The sequence below is a fragment of the Triticum aestivum genome, chromosome 7B, assembly GCF_018294505.1.
Source record: "Triticum aestivum cultivar Chinese Spring chromosome 7B, IWGSC CS RefSeq v2.1, whole genome shotgun sequence".
Taxonomy (NCBI): Eukaryota; Viridiplantae; Streptophyta; class Magnoliopsida; order Poales; family Poaceae; genus Triticum; species Triticum aestivum.
In genome coordinates, this window is record NC_057813.1 from 338,719,681 (window position 1) to 338,739,479 (window position 19,799).

The following is a 19,799-nucleotide window of genomic DNA, read 5'->3' on the forward strand; positions in this document are numbered from 1 at the left end:
ACACTGGATACTTCAAGGGGCGGAGGCACAAGGGGCAGTGGAGCAAGGTGAGGTCCATAGAGACCATAGAGAGCTCCATCATCGGGTCTTGTTCCATCGGCATGATCTCGCCCTCCTAGTGCACAACCATCTCTTGCTTTAGGGCCAGGGCATTACAAAGTTTTACCATCACATATTCATACTACTTCAAGATGCATTAAATCAACACATGCAAGTATCAAAAGGAAAGTCACAGCATGCATGCATGCGCTGTAATTAATGCATCAGTAAACGCAAATTATTGAAATATATTGAGTGCACTTCTTTGATGTGTCACGTCAACTCATACAACCAGGAGAAGTTTGATTACAATGCCCTCTCCCTCGCCCATGAGCATGGTGGCTCGCCGGACTAGGAGAAGCTTTCGCTACACGCTCTCCCTCCCGCACGCGGTGGACATGTAGCAGTTCATTTGGTGTCAGATGGCCAGAAGCATACTAGTAGTACTCCACTACAGTAGTACCATCATTTTTCGACTTCCCGAAGAGGCGAAGGGCCAAGTGCAACCCGGATGCTCGTGTGGCAGTTTCATGTGTAGGGGAGGTAGTATAGTGACGTAGTCTAGGATAGCGTGTACCGTGCCTCTAAGCTTAAAATCGTTGGAGTCGGCTCCATGCTATGAGGTCGTCTTGAAGCATTTTTTTATTAAAATAATCTTCTGTCCCTACCTGTCATCATGGTGACTGTAGTTTGCACGCTCATCTGGTCAAGACATGAATATATACTTTAATTTGTGGTGGGGTAAATGTTAGAGGTTGCAAAAAATATATAGTACACTGCGGGTCTTTTAGCCAAGTTTAGAGGAAAGCATGTGGGGCCAGTGTAATGATGTGTTGCGTCAACTCGTACAATGAGGAGAATATTGATTTTACTACTAAAAGCCCTCTCCCTCGCCCATGCGCGCGGTGGCTCGCAAATGAGGATGGACTTTTGCTTACTACAACAAGCTATCCCTTCCGCACGCAGTGGACGGACATGCAACATTTGATTCGATACTGTAGAAGTAGTAACATCATTGTTTGTCCTCTCGAAGAGGTGAAGAGCCAAGCGCAACCCAAATGTGGCAGTTGCGAACGCTTGCATGGCAGTCCTTGCGTAGGGGTGGGCGTGGTGAGGAGCCTTGGAGCATGCATATAGCGAGGCTCTTGCATGAGACAAAATTGCCATGTAAGCAGGCTATAATCCCACTATTGTACTTGCTCATAATCGTATAGCCCTGTAAACTGAAAAGGAGGGACTACTCCCTCCGTTCCTAAATACTCCCTCCATTTTTATTTAGTTCGCGTATTAGATTTGGTAAAAGTCAAGCTTTATAAACTTTGATCAAGTTTATAAAAAAATATTAACATAAGCAATAATGAACCAATACAATTAGATTTATTATTGAATGTATTTTCACATCACATATACTCTATTTGTTATGATAAATGTTTATATTATTTTTTATAACTTGGTCAAACTTTATGAAAATTTGACTTTAGCCAACTCTAATATGCAGAGTAAATAAAAACGGAGGGAGTGTTTTCCTTTCTAAAGATTTCAACAAGTGCTACACCCTAAATGAGTATGTACGGAGCAAAATGAGTGAATATACACCGTAAATAAATACGTAGTTCTCTCGTTTTCCTCTCCGCCTTGGTCACGGTGCACAATATTGAGTATGCTACTACTGACTAGTCTCTTTTTGACATGCATTTACATTGATACGGCCTGAATGCCAACGAGCACAGGGTAGCGGTTCCCGAAACATTAAACGGTCAATAATGCCTCCGCAATAAGTTAGCATGCAGAGGTAGGAGTAAGTAATTGGAGGAGCAGAATGGAGCCATCACGATGTGAATGCAACGTAGCTTGGACTCTCATAAAGGCGTCCCACCACTCCAATCCATCTACTCCTAGTCTCTGTGCAACACTGACCACTCCAATTCAAGACCAAGACCAAGTGACCAGAAGCCACAAGCACCCATGGCGTCGATGGACGCGAGCGGCAGTCGGCTATGCCGGATCGTCCAAGATGCCGACATGCGGCCCCGCACCACGCAGCGTTTCCAGACGGTGCTGGCGACCGCTGGCGTCATAGCCCTCGTCGACGCCGGCTTCGCCTCTCGCATGTTCCAGATGATGGTCGACTCCATCCGCAAGTTCACCACCATCAAGAAGAGTGTGGACGACCTTGTCGTACTGCTCCAACCTGCGCGCCCAGGCTCCTAGTTGCCTGCCAACCTCATCGGCCTCCAAGGTGACGAACTCTTTGAAGCACTGGTGGCCCTGCAGCTGCCGGAGGTCACGACAAAGAATGTGCACCTCGAGCATGCGCTCTCCGCACAGCGCCTCGCCATGCAAGAAACCGTCAACCTGCACATCCATGTCTACAAGGAAATCGTCTACATAGGCCACTACAAGGCCAGCGAGGACAGAAAGACGTCGGCCTTCTTCCAGCGGCTGGAATCTTTGGACGCCATTGTTCAGAAGCACGTCGACCTGGCCACGAAAGCCGCTGCTACTTAGCTGTCGTTCAGTGTGCCGGCGCCCTGAGTCGAGGAGGTGAACGTCATCGATGGATGCATCTTTCTTCTTGCCTCCTGTAAGCAGCACTACATCGCCTTGTGGCCTTAATGTTCTATTAGTGTATGGCATTTTGATTCCAGTCGTAAATGACATGTGTGATCCCTTGCTCTTATTTTTTGTAAATTATATGTAGTATCACTGTCTTCGACCTGGTGTACTACCTAGGTCCTGGTTTATTAGTCCCTTTTGTAATTTGTGCTAAATTTTTACCAAAGATTTAACTGACAAAATGTTAGTGCATGTCAACAAAAAAAATATATTATTTGATTTGTATTTGAACATAGTTTTCAATGATATAATTTTGGTGACATGCATGAACCTTTTGTTAGTCAAATTTATGGTCAAAAATTTGGCACAGATTACGATGGGGAGCAATAAACCAGGACGGAGGTAGATTGGTCCATCACCATCGTGTTTTGTGTCTAATTCCGACTTCAGCGACCCAACCTACATGGAGGGAGTGTTGTATATATTGGTGTGACAACCAAGCTTATATATTCAAAACTGAGCGTTACTACAAGTCATGAGTTCAAAACGAGAAAGTGGAACAAGTACAACATGCCTGTGCCGTTCGTGTCGCCCCCCCACACGGTCGCGGTGCACAATGTAGTAAATGACTAGCCCTTCTTGACCAGCATTTACATTGATACGGCTTGAATGCTAAGGAGGGAGAGGGTAGCGGTCCCCGAGACGTTGAACGGTCAATGATGCATCCTCAATTAGCTTGCAATGGAAATTAATTGGAGAAGCATAATAGAGCCAGCACAATGTGAATGCAACAGAGTTTGGACTCTCATATAATGGTGCCCCACCACTCCAATCCATATACTCCTAGTCTCTATGCAACACTGCTCACTCGAATCCAAGACCAAGTGAACAGAAGCCACAAGCACCTATGGAGGCGATGGACGCGAGCGGCAGTCGGCTGTCCCAGATCATCCAAGACGCCGGCCTGCTGCCCTGCACCACGCAACATTTCCAGATGATGCTGGCGACCGCCGCTATCATAGCTCTCGCCGATGCCGGCTTCGCCTCTCGCATGAACGACATAATGGTCCGCTCCATCCGCAAGTTCACCACCCTCAAGAAGCGTGTGGACGACCTTGTCATACTGCTCCAGCCCACGCACCAGGCTCCTCATTGCCTCCCACCCTCATCGGCCTCCATGGTGATGAACTCTTTCAAGCCCTAGTGGCTCTGTAGGTGCCGGAGGTCGCGACGAAGAATGGGCACCTCGAGGCCGCGCTCGCCGCGCAGTGCCTCGCCATGCAAGAAGCCGTCGACATGCACATCCACGTCTATGAGGAAATCTTCTACATAGGCCAATACAAGGCCAATGAGGAAAGAAAGACGTTGGCCTTCTTCCAGTAGCTGGAATCTTTGGATGCTATTGTTCAAAAGCACGTTGACATGGCCACGAAAGCCGCTGCTACTTAGCCGCCATTCAATGGGCCGGCGCCCTGAGTCGAGGAAGTGGACGTCGTTGATGGATGCATCTTTCTTCTTGCCTACTATAAGCAGCACTGCATCGCCTCGTGGCCTTAATGTTTTATTAGTGTATGTCACTTTTATTCCAGTCGTAACTTTTTTTTAGAAAAATAAAACGAGACCAACCCGGGCTAGACTAGCCTATTGGCATTTTGTATAGAAGAAAACTCTGTGAGCACCAAGCACTCGAGCCGAGGCTCAAACCCTGGTGGGCTAGTGGCAAATTCCCGTGCCTTGCTAACGAAGCATATGCTCCATTCTCCAGCCGTAACATTTTCACTGTGTGGTGGGGCCGCAGTTGAGCAAACCGACCATCGGCGAATCCCCACACCGCCCACTGTGCGTCAGCTGAGTTAGAATTAGAAGAGAGAAACGAGGGAGAAGAGCTAGCTGTAGCACGGACGATGTTGTTAGATGGGACTCGTGTTGATAGAATAGGAGTACGGAGTACTCGTACCTATTTTTTAATTTTTGAGGGAAAAAGTAGTCATACGTCTAGTACCACTAGTTGGGTGCGTGCGACCTATACCTATCATCACTTTTGGTCTCCTTTTCGAACCGCAGCTACACTTCATAGTACATATTTTTTCACGCATTTATCCCCCTATATGTACTCCTAGGCTATTTCCACGTGCTCCCTTTTGCCGACACGTGGGACATAGAGCATCTGGGTGGGTCGTAGTGCATGCATGACTCAGAGCATATGCAACCATGCCGGTGTACTTTATATTTCAGACCTCACGAATTACATGCAAACTCCCCATAGAAGAATAAATAAATAAATGAATTACTACATGCAAACCGAATTATTTTCATAGAAACCAAAGCACGTTCATTAAATTTTGGACATAACACATTTATAAAAAACGACCGGACCTAAACCAGTCTAAGGTCCTGTTTGATTTGCAGGATACTGAAAACACAGGAATGGGGAAAGTATGATGTCAATGAACCGATACGAGGAGGAAGAGGAGTAGTACTGTACATGCTACAGACTAGACTGTAGCATATTATTTTTTATGGCCATATCACCACATTGTTTTCTATGGCCTATCGCCTGCTGGTTCACTGGGCTGCCGTGGTTCGCACTCCTCCGACGTGAGTAGTAGTACTAGTATATACACTATATATATCGCCTGAATCTTTGCTTGTTCTTACGTACTTCGCCGGCATGTGGGAGAGCTAGCATCCGGGTCGATGTGTCATGCACTAGATTAGAGTGGGGAATGGATGGGGGGAAGCGCCAGTAATTCATGACTATAGTGAGTAGTCATATCACAAGACCCCGTCTTTCCAGCACTAACGCGCCATCAAATCGCATAGCCCTACCTTTCCGGTAGTGAGTTTAATCCGCTACTCCCTCACCCTCCTTGCCTCTCTGTCAAACTGCCTACGCGAAAACTGCCGCGTGTAATGCCCAGGAAAAGCCCCGCCCTCAACTTTTAACTACTCATAGTACAATTTTGTATCGATGAATTGCGCCATGGAGCAGAAAACCAAAAGAAAAATGTGGTGCATGTAAACAAATACAGTTCAAGCTCTAGCTAGCGATTCAGAATGTAAATCATGCATATACATATAGGTTACTTCAAAGTACTGAGTCCATTGATGCAATGTAGTCAAACTGTACCATCGATATCTGAAAGCCAAAATAGTTTGAGCTTGTTCGTTCTATATAACTACTAGTACTGTATGTTTGTTCACCCATGGGGTTATTCAATGAATGGAGGGCCGGGGAGTACAATGAAATAGTACTACTACTGTACTAGCAGTCAGTTGAATCTGCTACTCCCTCACCCTCCTCGCCTCTCTGTCAAACCTCATATGAGAAAACTGCCGCACATACTGCTCAGGAAAAGCCCCGCCCTCAACTTTTAACTACTCATAGTCGCCATGGAGCAGAAAACCAAAATAAAAATGTGGTACATGTAAACCTATATAGTTCAAGCTCTAGCTAGCAATTCGGAATGTAAACCGTGCATATACGTATAGGTTACTTCAATGTACCGAGTCCATTGATGCAATGTGGTCAAACTGTACCATCGATATCTCAAAGCCAAAATAGTTTGTGCTTGTTCGTTCTATATAAATACTAGTACTGTATGTTTATTCACCCGTGGGGTTGTTCAATGAATGGAGGGCCCGGGAGAACAAGTGAACAATACTACTACTATACTAGTAAGTAGGAGTCATACAGTTAGTCACGTTAAATAGAGAGTTTCTTTTCTTTAATGCCAATATATATATAGAAATTGAAACACTTGTTGTGGAGAGAAAAAGATAAATACTCCACTATATATAGGCAGGATCCTGAGCGCTTGCTTTACTAGGACAAGACAACGGTAGCGACATTTTCTCTCTGCTCACCACTGGTCACAGATCCGGCTGGATCCCTTTGGCCGGTGTGTGTAGAGGACTAGTGCATCGTTCACGCGGTCATCAAAGGCGAGGGAGGAAACCCACAGCTGCCAGCGGGTCCCGATCCTGTGCCCGTGTCGTTCTCTCTGACACAGCGCCAGCTCGGGAGGTCCTCCAACCCTTCTTCCTCCCTACCATATTGTGCACAGATCCGACCTGCCGCCGCCGACATCCCGACGACCCTCAGGTATAATTTCTTTGAAAGTGGCATTGCTCTACTGCCCCAGCTCCCCATGTGTTTGCATGTGCATCTTTTCGATTTAGCTACACTTTAGTCGACTGAATCGACTTTTGGGTCAGTCGATTTTCAGGAGGGGGGCTCGCCGTAGCTAAGGAAGAACCAGCCGCAGTGGGGAGGGGTGCTTTCTGAAGAGGTATCCCACTATCTATCTTATGGTTCAGGGTGAGGGCAATGGTCGCCGTCGGTGGGGGCGCGATGGTGGGGCAGTGGCGTAGGGATCGACGGAGAAAAAGCTCGGGGCGGGGGGCCTAGAGGGATGGCTGGGGCAGTAGCGTACCAGCGGTAGGGAGTGGTTTCGGGGAGGGTGGGGCGGCGAGGCGGGGCGGGAGCTACTTCATGCAGTTGAATCTAGGACTTGGTTCAAACAACAAAGAAAGGGGGGAAAGTCGTAACATGAATCTAGGACTTGAGTCAAAGAGGAAATAACAAGGGAAAATAGTAGAGACTGGATACCCAACCGGTCTCTTGGTTGAAAAGGGAAATAAAGGGAAAAGGTAGTACAAACTGGATATGGAACAAATATATTATTGGTTGAAAAATGGATAGAAAGTGCCGACTGGTGGACAAGTCAACAGAGTATGTCCAGGATTAGATTTGTTTCCCTCGCATAGTAAAAGGTCTGCAGGATTAGATTTGCTGCCCTCACAGAGTATGAACAAACTCGGCATCACCATTTTATGCCTCCTTGTAGGTACATTGTGCTGATGCATCCACTGTCGCATGTCCTAATACCAACCTTTTGCTTTTGTTAATGTAAGGGCGCATGTAAAATGAAGCGATCACACTGTTACCTTGCAGACATGTCTAACCAGTGTTATTGTTAATCTAATGCCTCCAGTGATATGATGCAATTAAACTGTGTTACAAATGGTACTCCTGTTGTTTTCCCCAGTATGATAAGTAAGTTGCTTCTTTACACTGCTGAGTGTCCTCGTGTCCCCACGGTCCCATGGCCTTAAACCAACTCTTTAGCTATTGTTGATCTACTGTATCTGGTAAACAAGCAATGGCACCATTAAAGTAATCCCATACATGACGAATGTCATTGTTGATCATAATGCTTCCGGTTAGATGAAGCATTGCTGACATTTTAAAATTTCTACTGTCCTTACGTGATTGCCATGAACATAAGCAAGCGTCTTCTTTTCATTTCATGTATGTTTTGTCTCTTGTTGTTGACCAGGAACTATTTTCTTTCTATCTTTTTGTGCAGATAGGGATATCCATTTCACCTTGTTGCTATTGTGACCTTTTGGTGAACTGCACAAAAAACTTTTTTTGGAATGAGTGTCTTGTGCAGTTCAACTAAAATGTCACGTGGGAAACATCTCTCAATTTTGGTGGAACTGCACAAAATGGTGACTTGAGTTTCCAAAATCTCCGTCAAATTCTGCTGGTAATCTCGTGCAACATTTTAGTAGCCTTTGCAAGATGAGTTGTCACTGTCACCACAATGGAACTTTATTTTAGTGGAACTACACAAAAGGGTAAGGAAATTATAGTTGTACCTTACATGAGCAGGACATCCAACCTTAATGTTGCTTAATTTTAGTGCAACTACTAAAGAAGAACCTACCAGCTCATGAGAGCAAGTACTTCTTGCTAGCTGAATGATGCAATCTTTGCTCCATTTCAGGTGAACTACAAAAAAGGCGCATGAATTGAATCATGGAGCTGCAGGTTGACCTCATCCGAGTGGAATTACAGCTTCACCAGATCGAGTCGTGACGGCATAGGACCCCTCACACCGGTCAGTATTGTCCTTTATCAACATGATTGTGCTTTGTCATGTTGTGGTAATGTTATATTTCTAATAAAGCTATTCTATCGCAATCTTTTCTCATTTTGGAAATAAAGTTTGCTTCAGCTAGTGCCACTATTATAGTAATCATGCTATTTCTTATCTGTGCAAACATGAATACTCAATTACAGATGTTGTGATGGTCAAGAGCGTTCGTCAAGTTCTTGGGTTGTATGACATGGCTAGCCAAGATGGATTTAATCCCGACATTAACTTTATCAAAAGGCTCTAATGGGTTGGTTTTGAATCTTGCAAGCTGGGAATCAATGAGATGTGTAGGCATATTTGTTGTACTTATTATTTGAATCTTATTTGTTGGTTCTGAATCTTGCAAGTCGGGAATCAATGAGATGTGAAGGCATCTTTGTTGTACTTATTATTTGAATCTTATTTGTTAGTTCTGAATCTTGCAAGCTGGGAAACACGTCATGATGATGCAGAGGATAGCAACCATAACAAACTGTTCAAACTTGGTAGTACTGTTTGTGTGAAAGTGCGGCAAATGTGCTGATCGTGTGCATCCTGAGAATAATAATTCTAATTATTCTGCATGTTGATCCTATGGCACTGATAGAATGAGCCAATGTATTTCTTGTTTTTAGAAATAAATTTTATTTAAAGGTAATTAAATTTAAAGTGACCACTAACACCTGTTATTACATTACCAATACAGACCCGCTCGTGAACCGACGTGTGGCCGGAATAGGTTTCTTAATGGAGGCGTTTGAATGCGTCGAGGGTGCATGTTCTGCCGGGCGTGCAGCGGGCGAGGGAGGGTTAGTAACTGTTGTCGCCTGTACACACTCAGTTTACCATTGAATCCAGTTCCCCAAGAGCTGAAAAACGAACTGCTGTTGCCGCCTACCCACTCGTTCACTTGAAGAGACTCCAATGGCGATCCGTGGGGAGCCTGCTGGATATGGACTTCAGCCAGGAGTACACCAATGATCCGGACTCGGGGAAGCTCTGGCTCGATGAGTTCAAGCAGTACCTACAGGACAAGAAACCACAAGGATGCAGGACTAGACCTTGTGCCCATCCATTCTTCTCCTGATAGGGAACAACGTATCGCCGTCGCCCAGGTATGCATGCGGGACGAGGTTCTCGTATACCACTCTTGTAGGGCCATCATAGGTACTAGAGCATTTGCCCGTTTCATCGGCCGCACCGACTGCACCTTTGCTATGCTGGAGAGAAGGAAGAACACAATGATTCGGCCATCTGGTGCAACAAGCTTGTCGACATCCAGAAGCTATACAAGATCATCGGCAACGGGTAGGAGAAGGACTCCGTGGTTGACCTTGCCGAGACCATCATCGACCCTTGCTAACCCAACATGAAAGAAGATAATGATACCAAGGACCTGAACATGTGGGAGGTACCTTTGAATCTACCTTACATAACCTACACGGGCAAGGATGCATATGCATGCTACGCCATGTACAGGAGGATCTTGGACATGAGGGCGTGTCTGCTTCTCGAAATCGATGAGTACACGGACAACCACAACATCATGATGAAGCGTGCCAGGAAGGTCTAGATGATGTACTTTATCTGTTTAAGCACCTTTAACATCTGAGAGTTTCATGCATTATCCTATGTGTCGTAATTATCTATTTTTCAAAATATTTCGTCTAAGAACCCATTAACCTGTTTGCTTTTTTTAGTGGCTATTTGCTTATGTATGTAACTAGTTCACTGGGCAGCCGTGCTTTGAATCTCCTTCCTCCCAACATATTCCCCTCCTCAGGTGGACCCAGCAGGTCTCGTACACACACATCTGGGAACAACCACCTATCCATTTGTATTTCTTTATTTTTTTTCAATCTTTCGCCCTCTTCCTATACAGTGGCTGGCGGCGCTGCCGCGCACGCCTCGGTGACCCATCATAGCCTATGGCATTGGCCAGGTCATCCATCTACTCCCACACATTGTCCGGCGGTGGCAGCTCCATCGGCCCACCCTGCACCCGAACAAATCAACCCTCGTACTCCCCTCCGCATGTGTATTTCCCCGCTCCGGTTCGTTCGGTCCGAGGTCTCGACGTCATCCTCCGCCTTGCTGCTCTCACCGCAGTGCCGCCGTCTGTCGTCCCCAACATGGTCAACAAAACAAGAGGAATCGAGAGACAACTGTTCGTCGAGAGGCTGATAGTCCCGGGCCCACTAGGTCCATGGCCTAGGTTTTGTTGTTTAACATACGCAACCCACGACATGTTTCATCTTTTTTGGATCCAATAGGTATCAAGCGGCCTCTGGGCCTCCCAGCCTAGCTTGTTTATAACATCAGCAACCCAACTTATGTTTGTTTTTTCAAGACGACGCACAGCTCAGTTCTATTTTTCTATAAGAATGCAAATCTGAACATATGTTTTCCCTTCTATAATAGTATATATATTTATATTTATATCTTATTTTATTACATATATATAATACAAACAACATAAGGTTCTGCTAAACCTGTCATTCGTCCAACAATTTTATAGACCTTCACACTTCCTTCATTTCTCATTTTCATTAATTCTATATCTGAATTTTCTCCCACTTTCTTTTTTGATGTACTCTGAATTTTCTCCCAGTACGTTCCCTAGAACCAACTCAATTGTCCCACATCTAGCCTAAAAAATAATAATACCCCATGTCCTATTAACTAATCAAATGAAAATGATATTTTATTTCATAAATTGAAAGTTCATACAAAATAATAATAATAATAATTGTTTGTATATAACTTTGCAAGTTAACTCCTGGTGATTGTGTAAATAAGCTTGCAAAGATTTTACTGACCAATGAAGTAAAAGACGTGCAATGATGTGTTTATGTTTTTATAACATTTCTCCATCTAGCCCAACATGATATTTTCACCCAGCCCACCAAGTCCGTGGAATTTGAGAAAAACACAAAAGGGCTTTAAATTCTACCAGAATATATAAACGGGCTGCATAGGCACTACATCATTGTTGCACCCAACCCACCAAATGGACTAAAAAACAAACGGACTGGCTGGCATGTAGGCCAGTAGGTTGAAGCCTAAGCACTTCCGCAAAAAATAAAAACACAAAGGTCCAAGCCTAAGCAAGGCGTTGGATTCACATCCAATGGCCAGCATTCTTCTTCAATCTCTCGTCTTCTTCCCCTAGCGTTGTCGGGACCGCCTGTTCCAGCCTCCAGCTTCCAGCGCTGCTGTTTTGCGCGCCTCGTAGAGAAATGCTACCCCACCAATGGCCAGGCCATCCCTCCACTCCTCCGCAACTCCTATTATTCTCTGCCGAGTGTAGGCTCACCCTGCACCCGAACCAGTCAAGTTTCTGACTCCTCTCCGTCTGTGAATCCACTACCGCGTCATCCCAATCTCCGGGGCATTCCAGTCTGGGGCCTCGCCGTCGTCCACCAGCTTGGTGCGCTCTACACAGTGTGGTCAATGTGGTCAACAAACGAGAGTCATCAGAAGATGACTGTATGTGGAGAGGCTGACAGTGGGGAGGCACCACGCCCATGGACGCATGAATGCAACTGCATCCCTTTTACCCTAAAAATAATGCTTTCTCCCCCTGACAGCTGGGATCCACCAGCTACATGTTTGCACGCAAGGAAGTGCGTCCTTATTACAGGCAAAAAAGTAATTCTTCCCCCTGACAGCTGGGACCCACTAGCTATATCTTCACACGCAAGGAAGTGCGTCCTTATCCTCCCTGACAGCTGGGACTCACCCGGTCGAAGTGTACGTAGCGTTGTCTTGTACATATCGATCGATTGGTCTGTCTGCCACGATGAACCGTGGCCGTGTAAGGAGCGGTAGCAGTTCAGGCAGTCCAGTCCAAACCATGTACACACACGTATAGACAGATGCCAAAAAATATGGCCATGTACGTACATACGGGCGGGGTCTCGAACGCGTACTCGCGCATACGTATGGCTAGGGCTCGTGTACATGGAGGGGCCACGGAGGGCAGCAACGATGTCCTGTCCATCGGAAGCAAACCTGGTAGGTCGGGGAGAAACTACATCTTGTTCATGGGGAGGCAACCGAATGCGTCGTGTTCATCGGGAGGCAACGGAATACATCATGTTCATCGGGAGCCAATCGGCTTGGACGGAACTGCTGAAACGAGGGATCTTATTGATCAGGAGGGGTGTGGCGTACCGCAAAATGGAGGAAACAGACTTCTCTTCGACCTCCTACAGTCGAAATGTGGGTCCTCTTTGTCGGGAGGGGTGTGGCGTACCGCAAAGCGGGACTCCATGGGCTACTATTCATCCACTGTCGACTTCCTCCAGCCTCCACCTGCTAGTGTTCATCCACTATCGACTTCCTCCAACCTCCACCAGTTACTGTTCATCCATGGGGTCCTGTTCATCGAGCCTCCACCGGCTACTATTTATCCAGCCCTCCATGGGGTCCTGTTCATCCAGCCCTCCACTGGCTACTATCCAACCATCCCTCCATGGGGTCCTGTTCAACCAGCCCTCCACGTACGATGTCCCTACACCAGCTACTGTTCATCGTCCCCCACCTCCTCGATTGGGGTCATGTTCATCCAGCGGCAACATCCTCTACTACCACGCGGATCATGTTCATCCAACCCCCACCGGGAACTGTTCGTCAAGAGGCATCATCAATCGACTTCAATTAGCAGCAGTAGCGAAGGCATCACTTGGGTTCAGTTAACAGCAAGGGATCGATCGGGGTTCAGTAACATAGCTATTGCAATTTCTCGGGTTCAGTTAGAGCCAATGCCTCTCTCGGGTTTAGTTAGAGCGCAATGCCTCACACACACGCGCGTACGTGTATGAGAGAAATGCGCAAACCTCCATGCATCGCTCGGCCCCGACCACCCACCGTAACCGGGAACTCCCCAAAAGTTTCCTCGCCCTCGCATCTACCATGATTTTTTCCATCATGGGCGGCCCAAAGAATTTCATGCAGGTGTGTCTCCGGCCCGCTCAGGATGAAAAGACCATTTTCTGTCATGGTTTTTTATCATAAAAGTAGGAGCCCACCACATCTACGATGATACCGGGTTTTGTCACAATTTCCGTCATATATGTGTCATAAGAATGACAGAAAGTAAATTTCGTTCGGCCCAAAATGTCACGGATGTGTCTTTCTTTTGTAGTGCTTCCTGGGGTCACTGATGTCCGGCCTTCTCATGCGATAACCTTCGGAGGGGCATTCGGCGTAGGACCCCCATCGCCCCACAAATGTCTTATGCGTGCCCCGTGCCGTAAAAATCAGGCGCAACCCGCCTTGAGGTAGGGCCTCGTGAGTCCCGCGCTGGCTCACGAGTGCCCAGATACACCTCCTCCAGTTCTGTCGTGCTAGCCACGCGTACTAATGGGTTTGTACACGCCCCGGAGTCTCCCCCAGAGGGAACTCCCACCCACGCACCAGTGGAAGCCCCATGCTCCGCGCTGGCGGATGACACGGTCGAGGAGCGACTATGCCCACGCACTAGTGGAAGCCCCATGCACTACCAAAAAGACACATTTGTGACATTTTGGGCCGAACAAAAAAAATTTGGTCATGCTTATGACACTTCTATGACGATAATTATGACAAAACCCGGTATCATCTTAGATGTGATGGGCTCCTACTTCTATGACAAATAAATCATGACAGAAAATGGGCTTTTCGTCCTGGGCGGGCCGGAGACGCACCTGCATGACATTCTTTGGGCCGTCCATGACGGAAAAAATCATGGTAGAAGCGTGGGCGAGGAAAATTTCGGGGAGTTCCCGGTTATGGTGGCCGGTCGGGCCGAGTGATGCACGGAGAGGTTTGCGCGTTTCTCTCATATGCACGTATGCGTGTGTGTGAGGCGCGCATTGCGCTCTAACTGAACCCGAGAAAGGCGTTGGGCTCTAACTGAACCCAAGCGATTGCACTAGCTACGTTACTGAACCACGATCGATCCCTTGATGTGAACTGAACCTGAGTGATTCCTTCGCTACTGCTGCTAACTGAAGCCGATCAAAGCTGCCTCTTGATGAACAGTTCCTGGTGGGGGTTGGAGGAACAGTTCCCCGTGGGGGTTGCACGGACAGGATCCCGTGGTAGTAGAGGCTGTTGCCGCTGGATGAACAGGAGCCCAATCGAGGAGGTGGGTGTGGATGAATAGTAGCCAGTGAGGGGACCCCGTGGAGGGCTAGTTGAACAGGACCCCGTGGAGGGCTGGTTGAATAGTAGCCGATGGAGGCTAGATGAACAGGACCCCGTGGAGGGCTAGATGAACAATAGCCGATGGAGGCTGGATGAACAGGAGCCCGTGGATGAACAGTAGCTGGCGGATGCTGGAGGAAGTCGATGGTGGATGAACAGTAGCAGGTGGAGGCTGGAGGAAGTCGAAACTGGATGAACAGTAGCCCGTGGAGTCCTGTTTTGCGGTACGCCACACCCCTCCCGATCAACAGGACCCCGTTTCGATCGTAGGCACCCCAACAGAACTGCATTTCCTCTGTTTTGCGGTATGACACACCCTCCCGATCAAGGGGACTTTGTTTCGACTGTATGTTGTCGAACACAAGTCTGTTTCCTTCATTTTGCGGTAGGCCAGACCCTTCCCGATGAACATGTCCCTGTTTTGACCGTACACGGTCGAACAGAAGGCTCGTTTCCTCTGTTCTGTGGTACGCTAGACCTTGTTTCGTATGTTCCGTCCAAGCCGGTTGTCTCCTGATGAACACGACGTATTCTGTTGCCTCCTGATGAACACGATGCATTCCGTTGCCTACCCATGAACACGATGCGGTTTCTTCGTTCTGATCCAGCCAGTTGGCTTCTGATGAACAGGAAGCCATTGCTGCCGTCCATGGCCTCTCCATGTACATGGGCCCTGGTCGTACATATGTGCGAGTACGCGCTCGAGACCCCGCCTGTATGTACGTATGTGGCCGTATTTTTTGGCATCTGTTTGCATGTATGTGTACACGGTTTGGACTGGACTTCCTGAAGTGCTACCACTCCTTACACATCACCCAATTCATCGTGGTAGACAGACCGATCGACCGGTATCTACACAGACAACGCTACGTACACTTCGACCGGGTGGGTCCCAGCTATGAGGGAGGATAAGGACGCACTTCCTTGTGAGTGAAGATATAGCTGGTGGGTCCTAGCTGTCTGGGGGAAGAATCAGTTTTTTGCCTGTAATAAGGAAGAACTTCCTTGAGTGCGAAGATGTAGCTGGTGGGTCCCAACTGTCAGGGGGAGAAAACAATAGTTTAGGGTAAAAAGGATGTAGTTGCGTGCATGCGTCCATGGGCGTGGTGTGTCCCCACTGTCAGCCTCTTCACGTACAGTCATCTTCTGATGACTCTCATTTGTTGACCACGTTGACAACACCGTGTAGAGCGCACCAACCCGATGGACGACAACGAGGCCCCAGACTGGAACGCCCCAGAGATGGGGAAGCCGTGGTAGTGGAGTCGCAGACGGAGAGGAGTGTCAAACTTGAGTGGTTCAGGTGCGGGGTGGGCATACACTCGGCGGAGAATACCAGGAGGTGCATAGGAGTGGAGGGATGGCCTGGCTGTCGGTGGGGTAGCGTTTCGCTACGAGGCGCTCAAAATAGCACTGCTAGAAGCCGGAGGATGGAGCAGGCGGCCCCGGCAACGCTAGGGGAAGAAGACGAAAGATTTAAAAAGAATCCCGGTCGTTGGATGTAAATCCAATGCCTTGCTTACGCTTCGACCTTTGTATTTTCATTTTTTGCGAAAGTGCTTAGGCTCGACCTACTGGCCACATCTCATCCAGCCCATTTATTTTTTTAGTCCATTTCGTGGACTGGGTGAAACAATGATGTAGCGTGTATGCAACCCATTTATATATTATGGTAGAATTTAAAGCCCATTTGCATTTTTCTCGAAATCCGTGGACTTGCTGGGCTGGTTGAAAATATCATGTTGGACTGGACGGAGAAATGTTATAAAAACATAAACACAGGATTGCATGTCCATTACTACATTGGTCAGTAAAATCTTTGCAAGCTTATGTACACAATCACCAGGAGTTAACTTTCCAAGTTATATATAGACAATTATTACTATTATTTTGGAACAACTTTCGATTTATGAAATAAAATATCATTTTAATTTGATGATTTAATAGGACGTGGGGTATTATTATTTTTTAGGCTAGACGTGGGACAGTTGAGTTGGTTCTAGGGTAAAGTACTTGGAGAAAACTCAGATTACATCGAAAAAGAAAGTGGGAGAAAATTCAGATATAATATTAATGAAAACAAAAAATAAAGGAAGTGGGAAGGTCTATAAAATGGTTGGACGAATGACAGGTTTAACAGAACCTTATGTTGTTTCTATTATATATATGTAATGAAATAAGATATAAATATAAATATATATACTATTATAGAAGGGAAAACATAGGTTCAGTTTTGCATTCTTATAGAGAAATAGAGCTGAGTTGTGCGTTGTCTTGAAAAAACAAACATAACTGGGGCTACTCATGTTATAGACAAGCTAGGCTAGGAGTCCCAGAGGCCGCTTGATACCTGCTGGATCAAAAAAAAGTTGAAACGTGTCATGGGTTGCGCATGTAAACAACAAAACCTAGGCCATGGACCTGGTGGGCCCGGGACTGTCAGCCTCTCGACAAACAATCGTCTCCTGATTCCTCTTGTTTTGTTGACCATGTTGGGAACAACAGACGGCCGCGCCACGGCGAGAGAACCAAGGCGGAGGACGACATTGAGACCTCGGACCGAACGAACCGAACGAGGGAAGACGCAAGCGGAGGGGAGTATGAGGGTTGACTTGTTCGGGTGCAGGGTGGGCCGGTGGAGCTGCCACCGCCTGACATTGTGTGGGAGTAGAGGGATGGCCTGGACAATGCCATAGGCTATGATGGGTCACCTAGGCATGTGGGGCAGCGCCGCCAGCCGTTGTATAGGAAGAGTATGAAAGATTGAACAAAATAAAGATGTCTAGGTACGAGAGCTACTAGGTCCACCTGAGAGGAGGAATATGTTGGGAGGAAGGAGATTCAAAGCACGGCAGCCCAGTGAACTAGTTACATACATAAGAAAATAACCACTAAAAAAGCAAACATGTTAATGGGTTCTTAGACGAAATATTTCCAACAAAACAGATAATTACGACACATAGGCTAATGCATGAAACACTCAGATGATAAAGGTGCTTAAATAGATAAAGTACATCATCAAGACCTTCCTGACACGCTTGATCATGACGTTGCGGCTGTCCGTGTACTCGTCGGTTACGGGAAGCAGACATGCCCTCATGTCCAAGATCCACTTGTACATGTCGTAGCACGCGTATGCGTCCTTGTCCACATAGGTTATGTAGGATAGTTTCAGAGGTACCGATAACCCACAAGTATAGGGGATCACAACAGCTTTCGAGGGTAGAGTATTCAACCCAAATTTATTGATTCGACACAAGGGGAGCCAAAGAATATTCTTAAGTATTAGCAGTTGAGTTGTCAATTCAACCACACCTGGATAACTTAGTACCTGCGGCAAAGTATTTAGTAGCCAAGTAGTATGATAGTAATGGTAACAATGGCAAAAGTAAAGATAATAGTTTTGTAGGAATTGTTACAGTAGCAACGGAAAAGTAAATAAGTGAAGCATAATATGTGAAAGCTCGTAGGCATTGGATCGGTGATGGATAATTATGTCGGATGTGATTCCTCATGTAATAGTTATAACATAGGGTGACACAGAACTAGCTCCAATTCATCAATGTAATGTAGGCATGTATTCCGAATATAGTCATACGTGTTTATGGAAAAGAACTTGCATGACATATTTTGTCCTACCCTCCCGTGGCAGCGGGGTCCTAGTGGAAACTAAGAGATATTAAGGCCACCTTTTAGTAGAGAACCGGAACAAAGCATTAGTGCATAGTGAATACATGAACTCCTCAAACTACGGTCATCACCGAGAAGTATCCCGATTATTGTCACTTCGGGGTTGTCGGATCATAACACATAATAGGTGACTATAGACTTGCAAGATAGGATCAAGAAGACACATATATTCATGAAAACATAATAGGTTTAGATCTGAAATCATGGCACTCGGGCCCTGGTGACAAGCATTAAGCATAGCGAAGTCATAGCAACATCAATCTCAAAACATAGTGGATACTAGGGATCAAACCCTAACAAAACTAACTTGATTACATGGTAGATTTCATCCAACCCATCACCGTCCAGCAAGCCTATGACGGAATTACTCATGCACGGCGGTGAGCATCATGAAATTGGTGATGGAGGATGGTTGATGATGACGACGGCGACGAATCCCCCTCTCCGGAGCCCCGAACGGACTCCAGATCATCCCTCCCGAGAGAGATTAGGGCTTGGCGGCGGCTCCGTATCGTAAAACGCGATGAAACTGATTTTTTCTCCATGAAACGGAATATATGGAGTTGGAGTTGAGGTCGGTGGAGCATCAGGGGGCCCACGAGACAGGGGGGCGCGCCCAGGGGGAGGGCGCGCCCCCCCACCCTCGTGGACAGGGTGTGGCCCCCTTGGCCTTGATTCTTTCGCCAGTATTTTTTATATTTTCCAAAACTTATCTCAGTGGATTTTCAGGTCATTCCGAGAACTTCTGTTTTCTGCACAATAAACAACATCATGGCAGTTCTGCTGAATACAGCGTCAGTACGGGTTAGTTTCATTCAAATCATGCAAGTTAGAGTCCAAAACAAGGGCAAAAGTGTTTGGAAAAGTAGATACGTTGGAGACGTATAACTCCCCCAAGCTTAAACCTTTGCTTGTCCTCAAGCAATTCAGTTGATAAACTGAAAGTGATAAAGAAAAAAACTTTTACAAACTCTGTTTGCTCTTGTTGTTGTAAATATGTATAGCCAGCATTCAAGTTTTCAGCAAGTATTATGAACTAACCATACTCACAATAACAGTTAGGTCTCACAATTACTCATATCAATGGCATAATCAGCTAGTGAGCAATAATAATAAAACTCGGATGACAACACTTTCTAAAAACAATCATAATATGATATAACAAAATGGTATCTCGCTAGCCCTTTCTGAGACCGCAAAACATAAATGCAGAGCACCTTTAAAGATCAAGGACTGACTAAACATTGTAATTCATGGTAAAAGAGATCCAGTCAAGTCATACCCAATATAAACCAATAGTAATGAATGCAAATGAAAGCGTGCTCTCCAGCGGGTGCTTTTCAATAAGAGGAATGATGACTCAACATAAAAGTAAATAGATAGGCCCTTCGCAGA